The sequence below is a fragment of the Chlorocebus sabaeus genome, chromosome 2, assembly GCF_047675955.1.
Source record: "Chlorocebus sabaeus isolate Y175 chromosome 2, mChlSab1.0.hap1, whole genome shotgun sequence".
Classification (NCBI taxonomy): Eukaryota; Metazoa; Chordata; class Mammalia; order Primates; family Cercopithecidae; genus Chlorocebus; species Chlorocebus sabaeus.
In genome coordinates, this window is record NC_132905.1 from 56652495 (window position 1) to 56666852 (window position 14358).

The 14358-nt window shown below is 41.9% G+C and overlaps 1 long non-coding RNA gene across 2 annotated transcripts; it reads left to right on the plus strand.

Annotated features, from left to right (window-relative positions):
* The first annotated feature begins 2060 nt into the window (after positions 1–2060).
* LOC103215012 (uncharacterized) lies at positions 2061–2996 on the plus strand. Of its 2 annotated transcripts, none has more exons than XR_005238942.2 (2): positions 2061–2107; positions 2836–2996. It is a non-coding gene; the product is annotated as an uncharacterized lncRNA (long non-coding RNA). The 2 variants fall into 2 exon arrangements; XR_489952.3 differs by having other exon boundaries at positions 2069–2107; positions 2741–2996.
* Positions 2997–14358: the final 11362 nt, after the last annotated feature.

A 14358-nucleotide genomic window follows, 5' to 3' on the forward strand; every position in this document is an offset into this window, starting at 1 on the left:
CTTGAAATGTGCTTGTGTAGGATGTCTTGCCCTCTTGTGTTGCAGTCATCACCATGAGAAGAACATGCCCCAGGGAGTCTGTGGGTCCAAGGAGGATGGACTAGCTAAGCCCAGCCTACATGGGCCAACTACTAGCCACTCTGAAAACATGTAAGCAATAAATAATTGTTTATTATTGTGAGCCACTGAGTTTTGTGGTGGTCTGTTATGCAGCACATTATGTTATAATAGACAAATATAGGGCTATTAAGAGTAGAATAAGTAGAGGAGGATTCTTAGTGTGCTGTGGACAATGCTTGCAAAAGTGTTTGGCTTAGGGTAGTCACATAGCAAGCACCTGGTAACTATGAGAGAAATGGAGCTCAACAGGTTGATTGTATATCATATAATTTAAAGATTAGAGTGAATCACATTAAATATTCTGAATGTCTGGACCGTCTGTCGATATCTTCCTATTAATTGACAGTAACTTTTCTCTCTTTTTTTTTCTTTTGAGATGGAGTCTCACTCTGTTGCCCAGGCTGGAGTGCAGTGGCACGATCTCAGCTCACTGCAAGCTCTGCCTCCCGGGTTCACACCATTCTCCTGCCTCAGCCTCCCAAGTAGCTGGGACCACAGGCACCTGCCACCACGCCCGGCTAATTTTTTTTGTGTGTGTGTGTGTTTTTTTTAAGTAGAGACGGGATTTCACCGTGTTAGCCAGGATGGCATCGATCTCCTGAGCTTGTGATCTGCCTGCCTTGGGCTCCCAAAGTGCTGGGATTACAAGTGTGAGCCACTGCACCCAGCCACTTTTCTCTCTTTTTTTGTTTCCTTTTCCCATGACTTCTTTACTCTCTCTTCCCCAATAAGTATTTCATTATCTATCTATGACTATCTGTTTGTAACATCCATCTATCTATGACTCAATCCTGGGCTGAACTATATACTCACCACATAGATTCTGCAATTAATATTCTGCTGTATTTGTTTTTTGTATATGTCTATCTACGCTTGTATACATCCATCGATCCATCTTATTTTTTGATGCTTTTCAAATAAGTGGCAGGCATCAGTACTCTTCACCTCTACAGTGAATTTTGACAAATGCGTACAATCATTATCCCTGAAGGTGTCCTTAGGCCCCTTCCCAGTTAAGTCTACCCCCAACCCCCAAGGTGAACACTATTCTGATTTTTTCCCACCATAGATTAGTTTTGCCTGTTTTAGAACTTCATATAAATGAAATTGTACACGGTGTAATCTTTTGTGTTCAGCTTCTTTCATTAGCAAAATATTTTCGAGCACCTGTGTTGTTGTAAGGGTCCTCATTTTAAAACTAATAATTTGACAAGATCTTTGCAAACTGATCTTTACCTTAAAAAGTTGGACTTCTCTGATGTGTACATAAATATAGTAACCACTTTTAAATTAAATAGCCTAAATACAGTAGCCACTTGAACTAAGCCTCTGAAACAGACATCTCTTTCATGTGTGTGTCAGACCTTGTCTTTTTGTTTTCATGCTCCCCACATCCCCCTACCTTGTTTAGCATTGATAAATATTTCAAAACTGCAGAGGAAATTTATCGTATTTGTCTCACGGGCACAGAGCTTTTGATTTACTGTGTTCAGTAAGATGTAGGGGGCTAACCAAGCTCTTAGGATTAACTGCATCTGACTGTCCTTCAAAAGGTCATCAGCAGTACATCCTTAGTAGGCCTCACAATAATGTGTCCACACTACAGGTTAGTGGGAGTGACTGAAAGGCCTGACGAGTTGTCCTGGATTTGCTCTGGTGGGGCGATCAGAGTCCATAGCACTGGGTGGGAAAACATGAAAGAAAATAAGTGAAAGTGACGTATTCCTCCAGAATAGCTAAAGGTCAGTGCTCACCCCATTCAGCCACTGTATTCCCTAGACTTAGCATGACGCGGTTGTTTCTAAAAATCAACGCCACACTTAGCGTGGTAATGTGGCTTTGTACTATGGCAACGTAGCTAAGCCGGAACTACGTTTCCCAGAATTCCCTTGCCTGTAGGTTTCCGGGGTTAGCACAGGCCACGTGACCTGATGCGTGCTTTGTGAGGCGGAAGTGATGCAGCGTTGTCGTCTCGTAGGCTTGAAAGGTGGGTGCCGGAGGTTAGGTACTGTCGCAGCGCAGGGAATTGTCCCAGTCTGCTGTCTCACCTTGTGGGCGTGGAGCCCCTCTAACTTTCCGAACTCCCTGGCGGCCCGCGTGCCTGTGGCAGATTCAGCTCCCAGAACTCCACCTTCGGCTTCTTCCACTTCAGGGCCAGGCTGTGCTACCACTGTCAGGCCCCCCACCAGACACGGAAGCAACAGCTGTCCCTAAGTGTTCAACTCGCTCCTTCCCGCAAATGTAGAAGCTCAAATCCCTATAGCAAATTCTATATTCTATGTCATTTTTTTTTTTTTTTTTTTTGAGACAGAGTCTCGCTCTGTCGCCCAGACTGGAGTGCAGTGGCCGGATCTCAGCTCACTGCAAGCTCCGCCTCCCGGGTTTACGCCATTATCCTGCCTCAGCCTCCCGAGTAGCTGGGACTACAGGTGCCTGCCACCTCGCCCAGCTAGTTTTTTGTGTTTTTTCAGTAGAGACGGGGTTTCACTGGGTTAGCCAGGATGATCTCGATCTCCTGACCTCGTGATCCCCCCGTCTAGGCCTCCCAAAGTGCTGGGATTACAGGCTTGAGCCACCGCGCCCGGCCTCTATGTCATTCTTAATGCTTCTGTCTCTCTAGTTGCATCTAGAATGGATACAATCAGTGATGCACATTTACCAGAGGATGTGCGGCGTTTACTGTTGATTTATCTCTTTTCCTGCCTTTCATCTCAGTTTGGTTCCAGGATCTACACTCCTCCACCATAGTCAGGAGATTCAGGAAAAGCTGGCAGGGTTCAGCTTTCAAGTTGACCCTTGACGAACCATGGCCAATCCTGCTAAGAGTCATGAAAGTCAATCCTAACCAATGAGATGGAGGAGAAATCACTGAAGAACTTGTGGAAAACAGGCCCTCTAGATAAAGAGAAATGTGTGGGGAAAAAGGATTTTTTTAATGTTATTCTGGATGTTTCCCAAAAGTACTGCTGCTGCCTTGCCTTTCTGACAGACACTGGCTTTGGATGACACGCCGCAAGAAGGACGGACGGATCTGGGGTTTTTGAAGACTCACTGAGATGCGCAATGAACCAACCCTGAAGTAGCCAACTCATTCCTGTTTGCATGTGTTGACTGAAAAGAATTTAAAAAAATATAACTTTACTTCTAAGAGGTTACAACTTGCAGGCAGGAAGCAGGCCTCTACCTGAGGCCATAAAGCATACTTTTAAGGAGAAAAGGTAGGTATTTATGCTAGGTGGAGAGGTAGGATATAAGTATTCTGTAGCATACAGGAGAAGCCTATGAAAATTCGTGGAGGAAACTTGTTAGACACGTGCCACTGGGCTTACCTATGAGGAATATCTGAAAGTGGACGACCTATGTTCACTTTGGGGTGAAGATTTAACATTTAGATGTATTATAATTAGGCCATAAATGCAAAAAGGTGAAACACAGGGCACAAGTTCATGATCTGTGCGATCTCCAGAGACCAGTCTGATCTAGCCCGCAGCCGGCAGTCATCTGTCAAGAAGGGGCTCTTTGTAGCCCAGAGTAGCTGTCAGGTTGGAACTATAAAACCAAAAGGAGGGCATCAGCGGTCAGATGAAGAGAAGTCTTTTGGCCTTTTGTCCTCTTGAAGTCAGCTTTGATAAGATCTGGTAACATTAAGGGGATGGGGATGGCTGCAGGTAAGACATGTCTGTTCTCTGTCCTGTCACAGCTGAGAGCTAGGAACTTTAGAGTCTTTCAGCCATAGAGGGTCCTGTCATCCATTGAAGGGATCAGTCCATTGGGATTTTGCCAGTCTTAGCATTAATCCTGTGTCCTGGGAAACCCCTCAATACTTGTCATACCAGAAGGTCAGCCACTCTAGCCCTACCTCAGGATCTCTTTTATGGGAAAGAATAATTCCCTTAACTGCTTGAACCATTTGAGTTGTGGCTGCTTTTTGTAATTGAAAGCATCCTGAATGTTCTGGGACAGTAAAAGAATGTGCCTTTGTTTCTGACAGCAATTATAAGATCAATTATATGGTTATATTCTAAAAAATGTTTTGAGTAATCATTGGAAAAGGGCATCACTTAGAAAATGTATCTGTGTCCTGGGACCTGTTGTGGGGTGGGAGGAGGGGGAAGGGATAGCATTAGGAGATGTACCTAATGTAAATGACAGTTCACAGGTGCAGCACACCAAGATGGCACATGTATACATATGTAACAAACCTGCACGTTGTGCACATGTACCCTAGAATTTAAAGTATAATAATAATAATAATAAAAGAAAAAGCTAAAAATAAATAAAAATACAAGAAGGAAAAAAAAGAAAATGTATCTGTGTGTCAATTTTGTTTGTTCAAAATCAGTTTCATTAATTTATGGGAAGATACACCTCGTACATTTTAATTAAAAAAAATTTGCCAGTTGAGGATACCCGTGATATATTCAAAGATAAACTTTTTCAATTTTAGATATTCATATGTCTTTGGGCCTTTGTTTAATTTTGTCCTAAAATAGGATTGCTTTTATATGGGCCAGATTCCTGCAGCAATGCCATCTGGGAAGGAAGGGAGGGCATGATCTTTGTTCTACATGTTTAAAAGTCTCAAATGAGTTACTGGGATTTAAAAAATATATTCGCACTTGAGTTTGGCACAGTTCAGTGATTTTTTTTTTTTTTGAAAGAAATAAAGGTTTCCAGGGCTTGACACTGTCCTGTGGGTGTGGTCGATTAATTGCATTATTGGTCCCAACTCTTTACACCTACCCTTTGCCGTGTAGCCTGCTAGTGGCCTCTCACTATGACACTAGGATTTCCCATGTGATGTTCTTTGGCCAATAGGTGCAAGCAAAGGCTTGAAGAGCACTGGGGAGTTGAGATTGTTTGCTCGTATCTCTGCTTTCATGATGACAGTGTGCCTCAGTTAGCCTGGGGAGAATGAGTGTCGCATGGTCCAAGCACCACTATTGCCACAGCTGATGATAAGTCAGATAACTGCCATATTTAAGTGGGCCCAGAGGAGACAAGAAGAATCACCCAGCTGAACCCAGCCTAAATTGCTGACACATTAACTCATGAGCTGAATAAATGCTTATTGTTTTAAGCCACTAAGTTCCAGGGAGGCTTGCTGTGTAGCATTTTTGTGTTATTTCATAACCAAGACATTTTTAAGCATTAGGGACATTTTGGGAAGGGCTGTAAGAGTTAAATATGTTGGCTTTATAGGCAGTTGTACCTTATACAGTTTAACTCAGAAGTTACTCAGTAATCACCCACTTATGCATGTGTGTGTCCTATTCAAAGATGAGTGCAACAGTACCATTTTAAGTATATATGTGTGTCTTTAGGCCTTTTGCCTTGCCACAAAATGGGAGTGCCCTCAGATGGATCACATCCCACTAATGGGAGCTGGTTTCTGTTTCACATGTGTAATAGTTGTTGGGGGTTTTAGGAATGGGTTTTTCTGTGTTTGGTGTAATTAAGTGATTAAAGACTAAAGACTACATCCACCAGATTCTTGTGTAACTTCCTTACAGTAGCTTATGACCATGTTGGGGTTGTTTCCTACAGTTCTGATGGGAAATCAAATATGACTAAATTTAAGTTAATTCTAATTAAATAAAATTAAGAATTCCATTTATCATTTGCACCAGCCATGTGTGAAGTGCTCAGTAGCCACATATAGCTAGTGACCACTGCTTTAGCCAGCACAGATACAGAACACTTTTGTTACCTCAGGAAATTCTATCCAGCAGTGTTGGTGTCAATGCTTGTGTTGACATTTTTTATTTACAGACTCTTTTCTGCCTAAACTTCTAGTTTCTGCTGACCAGTTGCTTATGACAGATCCTCACTCTGGACCTCCCAGGAAAAATATTATTGTTCCCTAGTTTATTATATAAAACTCAAGCTAACCTGTTTTGACACCTACACCACTGAATGTTCTCTTGGTTTACAGGTCACAGAGCTAGCCATTAAAGTGGAGCTTTTATTTTACAGAGGGAGTTTCCATTCTGCCAGGGCAGAGTGAGGCTGTGGGAGGGAGTGATGGCCCCTGAGGAAACCCCCAGCTTGAGTTGTGAAAGCCCCAGCAAAAGCTGAGGGGAGAAAAGGAGAAGAAACCAAGGCACAGAAAAGGAATTTTGGGCAAAATCAGGAAATGCCCAGGTATCACTGGACAAGATTCCCTTGTATTTATCCTCCCACGTCCACCCCACTTTAGCTATGATTTACTAGAGGGGATGACCTGTCTCTGCTTTCTGGTTTCCTGAAAGGATTTTCCTCCAGTTTCTCTCCAAGCTTACTCAGATGGGGTGACCTTTTTGGATGATAAATCTAGGGAGTATAAACTAAGCTCCTCCATGTCTGGAACTTTCCCTGATTGGACCCTTCACTACCAGCCTTATGTTCAGAGGCCTCCCAAGGAGGATGACTGATGGGTGGGTGGGCACTCTGCCTTGTATTGTGGGGTTTAGTTGCAGGCCCATTTGGCCCTCATGTTGAGTCTTTTCTTTCAACAATGCTTCTGTCAGGGATAAAGGCAAAATTTTGGTTTCCATCTGCCATTTTTTTTTTTTTTTGGTCTTATTACCTTGATTTCTTTGAAATTCAAGTAGGGAAGAAAGATGCTGTTCGTTGGATGTTCCTGCAGACCTCAAAGTCTTGGTAAAACGTTTTCTGAGGCTGCTGTATGCTTGCCTTGGGCTGCATTTGTTCCCAGTTTAGCTTGTGTCTGACCCTCGTAGTCTGAAGTGTATCCAGGTCTATGTTCTTGTGGATTCTGCTGCATGGTGGTGGAAGGGCTTGATAAAGACTGACAGCATTTAACTGAGGTTTGAAGGAAGGACACAGTTTGGGTAAAGATAGAGGACAGGATGCAAAAAACCTAGAGGCAGGGAGCTCAAGGAGTGTTCAAAACGGGAGTGTGAAGCCATCTGGGGTGGGCTGAAAGACTCCTGCAGGCACATGATAAGAGAAAGGTCTGGAGAGATCAGGATCATCAGCTGGTGATATTTCTCTTCACCTCAAAATCATTCAACATCTTTGCTCATTGTCCTTTCTAGACAGGAATAGGAGTCCTCCACACTCCTTCACGGTCTACCTTCCTATTCCCTGCCACCTCCTCCAGCATCTTGTTCCCCTTAGTGCACCATTTTATGAGAAGGGTTAACCTTACTGAGCATTTATCTGTGTTGGAGACTTTCTATGGATTATCTTATTTTATTTTTAGAGCAACAACCTGTGACACAGGTAATATGGTCCTCTCTTTGTAGGAGCAGCGTCAGAGGCACCAAGTGGATAGGCAGCCTGTCCAAAGTCACACTGCTGGGGTTTAAACCAAGGCCAGGGTGAAGCTCTTAACTACACTACAGCTTCTTCCTATTTCTCTTGTAATTTCTTTCTTGTTTTACGCTCCCCTTCTGCATATAAAGATGTTCACATGTCCTTTCTCCTAAGAAACAACAATTTCTTTTAGTTGTCCCATCTCCTCAAGCTTTCCTCTGCCTCTCTCCTTCCTATTCCTGCCAAATTCCTTGAGGAGTCTGCATAGAGACACTTCTTCCTCACCATCATCTCCATTTTGCTGCTGGAAGGTGTGGCATTCAGTGATGGCTTTCTCTTTATTCTCACTTTTGCAGTTGTCCTGTAGATTTGACTGTTTTGACCATTTGTCTTCTTTCTATCCTTCTTTCCTCTTGGCTTTCTTTAAACTCAAACTTTCAGGTCTTTCTCTCTGCCTGATCATTCTACCTGTTCTGAAAGCCTCCCTTGCTCCTCCTACTTCCCTATCAATGTCTCACCTAGGGCTTTTAATGCATCAGAGAGCCAAGTCCTGATAGGTCCTTAAAGGCTGAGCACAAATGTCCTCCAGGAAACATCCTTTGATTCACCTCCCTCTTCCTGAACTCTCTGGCAATGTGTGTATTTTGTGTCTGTTATCTATTGCTTCTAACAAGTTACCCCCACACTCATCAGCTTAAACATCAAACACTTATTATCTCACAATTTCCATGAATCATACATTTTGGAGAAGCTTAGCTTGGTGGCTCTGTATTAGGGTCTTGATTGAGGTAGCAATTGAGATGTTGGCCGCAGTCGTCTGAAGGTTTGACTGGGGCTGGAGGATTGTGTTCCAAGATGGCTCCCTCCATGACTGTTGGCAGGAGGCCTCAGCTCCTCCCCACATGGAAGTCTCCAAGGAGGTGCTGCTTGGGAATCCTTAAACATGGCTTTTGGTTTCACCTAGAGTGAGTGATTCAAGAAGAAGCAAATAGGAAACCACAGTACTTTTTATGTCCTAATCTTAGGGGTTATATACCCTCACTTCTGCCATACTCTATTTGTTAGAAATAAATCACTAAGTACAGCCTACCTTTAAGGAAGAGGAATTAGGCTCCACCTTTTGAAGGCAGAAGTATGGAAGAATTTGTGAACATATTTTAGAGCCACCATATGTATTCCTCTCATGACACTTATAATTGGCTGCCTTCTGTCTTAGACGTTTATGTATATGTTTTCCTCAATTCTGCTAGCTATAAGCTGCTTCTTAAACATATTTACTTTTCTTTGTATATTCTTTTTTATTGTGATAAATATATGTATATACATGCCATTGAAACAATTTTTAAGTGTACAATTCATTGGCATTAAGTACATTCACATTGTTCTGCCGCCACCACCACAGTCCATCTCCAGAACGTTTTCATCTACCCAGACTAAAACTCTGTACCCATTAAACAAGAACTCGACATTCTCTACTCCCTGCATCCCCTGGCAAGCACCATTCTACTTTCTATCTCTATGAATTTGACTACTCCAGGTACCTCACATAAGTAGAGTCTTAGAGGTTGTGTCCTTTGTGAATGGCTTATTTCATCTAGTGTAATGTCTTCAAGGTTCGTTCATGTTGTAGTGTGTATCAAAATTTCGTTCTGTTTTAAGGCTGAAAAAATCCATTGTACCTAATGTAGTTGATGGGTTGATGAATGCAGCAAACCACCATGGCACATGTATACCTATGTAATAAACTAGCACATTCTGTACATGTATCCCAGAACATAAAGTATATATTAAAAAATTCCATTGTATGTACAGACCACATTTTGTTTATCAAGTCATATGTTTATAAACTCTTGGGTTGTTTCCACCTTTTGGCTATTGTGAGAAACGCTGCTATGAATATGAGTGTACAAGTATTGGAGTCTGCTTTCAGTTCTTTGGGTATATGCCCAGAAGTAGAATTGCCGGATCACGTAGCAATTCTATGTTTAATTTTTAAAGGAGGTACTACACTGTTTCCCATAACAGCTGCACCATTTTACATTCCCACAAATAGTGCAATTTCTCTGCATCTTTGCCAATAGTTGTTGCCTCCTTCTTCTTCTTTTTTTTTTTTTTTTTAAGACAGAGTCTTGGTCTGTTGCCCAAGCTGGAGTGCAGTGTGGCCATCAATGCTCACTGTAACCTTGGCCGCCCAGGCTCAAGCAATCCTCCCACTTCAGCCTCTCCAGTAGTGGGGACTACAGGAGTGAGACACCATACTCAACTAATTAAAACAAATTTTTTCTGTATAGACAGGGCCTCATTATGTTGCCCAAACTGGTCTTGAACTCCTGGGTTCAAGTGCCTTCCGTCTCAGCCTCCCAAAGTGTTGGGATCACTTAAGCCACAGTGCCCAGCCGCCTTTTGTTTTTGTGTGTATTCCCAGCCCAGTGCTTTCCACACAGTAGGTGCTTAGTAAAGATTTGTTAGATGAATGCATATGAAGGCAAACTGCATATTGTCCAAATTCTTGTGGGAATTCTGGTGGAATGTAGTGAAGAAAAGATATCGGGAATTCTGGAACATTTCCTCTGTATACTTGACTTTTGGAAAGGGGTCACCAGGGGTCAGGCAGGTTATGACTAGGAGCTGTTGGAGTGGGAGCCCCTGCCTGCCTGAAGCAAGCAGCAACTTTATTTTCAAAGCTGGCTAATTGTCACCAGATAAAGGTGCAGATCCTTCCAGTGTAAGAAAAGCCAGAAATCTGGATCTTAAAATTTGACATCTCTCCCTTTTTACATGCCAGTAGCTATGGCAGATTGCATTTTCAGTCCCAGTTTTGTTCCCCTTGCTGCCTGTCACCTAGTTATGGCTTCATCATGGACACAGAGTGTGTCCCAAATCTTTGACTTTAAGCCTGGCTCTGAGTTTTGCTTTTGCCATTGGTGCATGGGCAAAATGGCTGTGAGCCAGTGCTGGGCCTTAAGAGGTCATGTGTGTTTCCGCTGCTGCTCTTATGCTGCCGTCATCATCATGGGAAGAACACACCTGGCTGTCCCAGAGAATAAACGAGTGACACGTGTGTCCTAGAAGAGCCGCCTAGTCAGTCTCAGCCCAGGTCTGCATTTCCGACAGACCTGTGAGAAATAAACAGTGAATGTTACATGCTGCTGAAATTTTGTGGTGGTTTGTTTCACTTCATAATGTAGCAAGAGTTAACTGATGTAAGAAGGGACTAAAAAGCTAACATTTATGCATCATAATGCAATAATAGCAATTGGTACTAATATGGAAACTAATTAAAAAAATAAAAATCCAGTATTCTAGAGTTGGCTGTGACTTCTGCTTTAGAAAGAGCTCAGGCCAGTAGCAATGCAAATCTGCCCACACATCTTTTTGCTTTTCAAGTCAGGTTTATTGAGGTATACTTTACATATTTAATTAAATCTTTCCAAGTGCAGTTCTGAGTTTTGACAAATGTAAAACTGTTGTGTAACCACTGCCACAATCAGGATAGAGTAAAGTCCCATCACCACCTCCACTTAAAAAAAACCCAACAAAACTCTGTGCCCCTTTGCAAATAAAATCACTGTCTACCCCCAATGCCTGCAAACTACTGGTCACTTATTTTTGTTTCTGTAATTTGCCATTTTTAGACTGTCTTAAATGGAATCATATAGTGTGTTGGAGAATCTGGCTTTTCTCACTCAGCATAATATATCTGAGATTCACCCCTGTCGTTGAGTGAATCAATTGCTCATTCCTGTTTATTGCCATGTAGTATTCTATTCCATGATTACACCACAATTTGTTGATACAATTTCCTGTTGAAGAACAGAAGACGAAGAACCGAAGATTTGGGGCTGGGTGTGGCAGCTCACACCTGTAATCCCAGCACTTTGGGAGGCCGAGGTGGGTGGATCGCCTGAGGTCAGGAGTTCGAGACCAGCCTGGCCAACATGGTAAAACCCTGTCTTTACTAAAAATACAAAAAACTAGCCGGGTGTGGTGGCACGCATCTGTAATCCCAGCAACCGGGGAATCTGAGGCAGGAGAATTGCTTGAACCCAGGAGGCAGAGGTTGCAGTGAGCCCAGATTGTGCCACTGTACTCCAGCCTGAGTGACAGAGTGAGACCCTGTCTCAAAAAAAAAAAAAAAAAAAAAAAAAGATTTGGATCATCCCCAGTGTTTTGCTTTAATGAGTAATGCTGCTGAGAACACTCATTGTATGTCTTTCTGTAGACATACATATTTCTCTGCATAAATAACTAAGAGTGGAAACAACAGATTCTATGGTAAGTCTGTATTTAATTATGTAACAATACCAAGCCGTCAGCTTCAGAAGCAGCATCATTTTGCACTCTTATTAAAAGAGCACAGAGTTCCAGTTGCTCCATCTCCTCACCAACATCTGACATTGCCAGTTTTTCCAATTTTAGCCATTTTAGTGGGTGTGAAGAGGAGTTTTATTATAGTTTTAATTCACATTTCCCTAATGACTAATGATGTTGAGCACCTTTGCATGTGCTTCTTGGCCAATTGCATTGGATTCCTCTAATTGTAGAAATACCTACCTGTAAGAGAGACACTCACAAAGGGGGTGGAAACCTCTTTCTTTAAAGATACATTTTATTTCTTAATACGTAATAACAATTCAATAACAAACATTATTCCAGAAGGATCAGGTGAAACAAAAATTATGGTTTTGAAATGTCAAAACCCATAAACTCTTGGGTTCAAAGTAATTAGCTATGTGTCTTTGGACAAGCTACCCAGCCTCTCAATTTCCTCATTTCTAAGGTGAGAACAACGTTAGTAACTACCCCAGAATGTTATGAGATTTAAAGGACTTTACCACAGTGCTTGGAGGATTGTTATTGCTCAGTAAATGTTAACAACAACAATAATAATATCAATAATTGGCTCAGTTGTTACGTACTTCAATATTTAAAAAAACCTATAAAATAGCATAAGCTTCTGTCCACACAAAATTTTGCACACAAGTGTTTATAGCAGCTTTTTAAATAGCTGACAAAAGCTGGAAGTTACCAAGATGTTCTTCGGTAGGTGAATAGATAACTGTGTAGTAGCCATATGATATTATTTAGCAATGAAAAGAAATGAGCTATCAAGATATGAGAAGACATGGAGAAACCTTAAATGCATATTGCTAAGTGAAAGAAGCCAATCTGAAAAGGCCACATCCTGTATGATTCCACTATATGACATTCTGGAAAGGACAAATCTTTAGACGGTGAAAAGATAAGTGATTGCCAGAGGTTAGGGAGGAGGGAAGGATGAATAGACAGAACTCGGAGGATTTTTAGGGCAGTAAAGCTGCTCTGTATGATACTGGAGTGGTGGATACATGACATTATGCATTTGGCAAAGCCCATGTAATGCACCTCACTAAATGTGAACCTTAATGTGAACTGTGGACCTTAATTAAAAATAATGTATCAATATGGGCTCATCAGTTGTAACAAATGTACCACACTGAGGCAAGATATTAAAAATAGGTGAAACTAAGCAGGGGAGCAGGGAGATGAAGTGTTTCAGAGCTTTCTGTACTTCTCAAATGTTCTATAAACCTAAAACTGCTCTAAAGAATAGTCTATTAATAAAAAAGCAAGTGAAGAAAGAAAAACATTTTTACTTGAAAATGTTTAAATTAAATGTTTCTTCTTAGTTTGAATCACGTTTTTCCCGTGTGTGTGTGTGTGCGTGTGTGTCGTAAACTTTAACCTAAAGACAAATTATGAGATAGTTTTTATTTTCAAATCAGCGAGAATGCAACAGGTATGTGGGTGATCATATTTATATCTATATCATCTATAACTATCTATATCTATATCTATCATCTATCTCTATCTAATCTCTCTATCTTTGTGTTGTAGTTCAGTATAGCCCACATTTTAATGAGCAGAGGAGTCATTGGGCATCCTGTTAAAATGTGGACACCAATTAAGCAGGTCTGGGTGGGATCTGAGATTCCATATTTCTAACAAGCTCTCAGGGATGCCTCTGATGCTGGTCCACAAACATTTTAAGTAGCAAGTGTGTAGACAAAAGCAACTGAGTGTGTGGAGCCTGACTCAGGTAGGGAACGTTATGTCATCATCTCAGCCAAGCCCTAGCACTGAATGTGTCTGTTTGTCTGCTGTGTGGAAAGACTGCAGGCTGTAACTTCAGTAAGATTTGTCTAAGTACTGAAGACTTTGCCCATAAGAACTGGTTTGCAAGCCCAGCTATTACTTTTTTTGGACCTTACCACAGTCAGTTAGGGCCACAGTAATGCTGAGTAACAAACCACTTAAAAACTCAGAGGATTAAAATGAGCAGAATTTATTCTCATGTGTCTACATGGTAATTTCCTGCTTGGCTGATTTAGGTCAGCTCCACACGTGTCTCATCCTCCCTGGACCAGCAGCTCCCTAGGGCATGATCTTGTCATGGCCATGGCAGAAGCACAAGCATGAAAGCCCCACTGCACAAGGACATTTCAAGCCTCTGTTCACATCATGTCCGATAACATCCCGCTGGCCAAAGCAAACCCCATGGACACAGCCACCTTCATAAGGGTAGGGAATTTTGCTCCACTTACAGTGAAGCCATGGAAAGGTTATGGATGAATAATCCTACTACAGGTGTGATGGATTAAGACCTGTAATTTGACCTATCACAGTCTTTGCATCAACAGAGTAAGAGGTGAAATTCTACTTCGATAAGAGCCTCACCCACAGTAATACATGCCATTCCCTGAAGCCATATGAAATACAAAAAAATTGCTCACCACTGCCTCTGAACAGGTTTCCTGTTGCTGCTGTCACTGCAGTCAAGCTACAGGACATTCCCATTATACTAGAAAGTCCCTGAAAATCCCCTAACCCTCCGTCCCAGGCAACCATGAATCTGCCTTCTGCCTTCTATCATAGATTAGTTTGCTTCTTCTAGAACTTCATATAAATGGAAGCAAATGGTATGTAGTCTTTTGTGTC